Source organism: Cariama cristata, unplaced genomic scaffold (assembly GCF_000690535.1).
Source record: "Cariama cristata isolate BGI_N322 unplaced genomic scaffold, ASM69053v1 scaffold1986, whole genome shotgun sequence".
In the NCBI taxonomy this organism is placed as follows: Eukaryota; Metazoa; Chordata; class Aves; order Cariamiformes; family Cariamidae; genus Cariama; species Cariama cristata.
This window is the reverse complement of record NW_009623626.1, coordinates 1-668: the sequence shown is the minus strand read 5'-3', so window position 1 is coordinate 668 and position 668 is coordinate 1.

The following is a 668-nucleotide window of genomic DNA, read 5'->3' as shown; positions in this document are numbered from 1 at the left end:
ACATACCTGCCTATGTCCCTACAATTCTACATAGTAAGGTTCTTGGAACAATATACATGCCTTTAGATATACAAACACTATGACAGTTAACTTTACAGACCAATGCCAATAGGGAAGCATTTGCTATGTAACCAGCAAATAAACCACGGACCAACCTAAAACTACATTCTTCATTTTTTCCTTCAATCAATACTAGGCTAAACTACTACTTTTGTAGGTTAAACTACAAAAGAGAGTATACAGTAACTCCACGACTCACAAGAACAATTCCAAAGTCTAAACACAGAATAATGTCTCTTCCTGAGTTCTTGCCTTTTTTTCTTCTTTTGTCGACCACATTACTATCAAATGCCTCTGAGACATGAAATAAAAAAAATGAAGTTTTCATTGCCTCTAAACTTTCTTCTATAGATCTTTGAGAGAATTCTCTATAACACGAGGTAAAAAAGCATTTTTTTTCTGCCTACTCGCACCTCTATCGGCCTCCAGCAAAAGCCTGCTGTGATGGCACAACTTACTCTAATGTCGCTGAAGCCAGAAGTAACACCACTGCAGTAAAAGTAGTTCTTCTAACCTTCAACACTAACAGAACCATTATCCTTTTATTCTGGTACTAATGACCAGCTTTTAGACTTTGAATTTGTCCTGGTTTGGCTGAAGCAGAACTA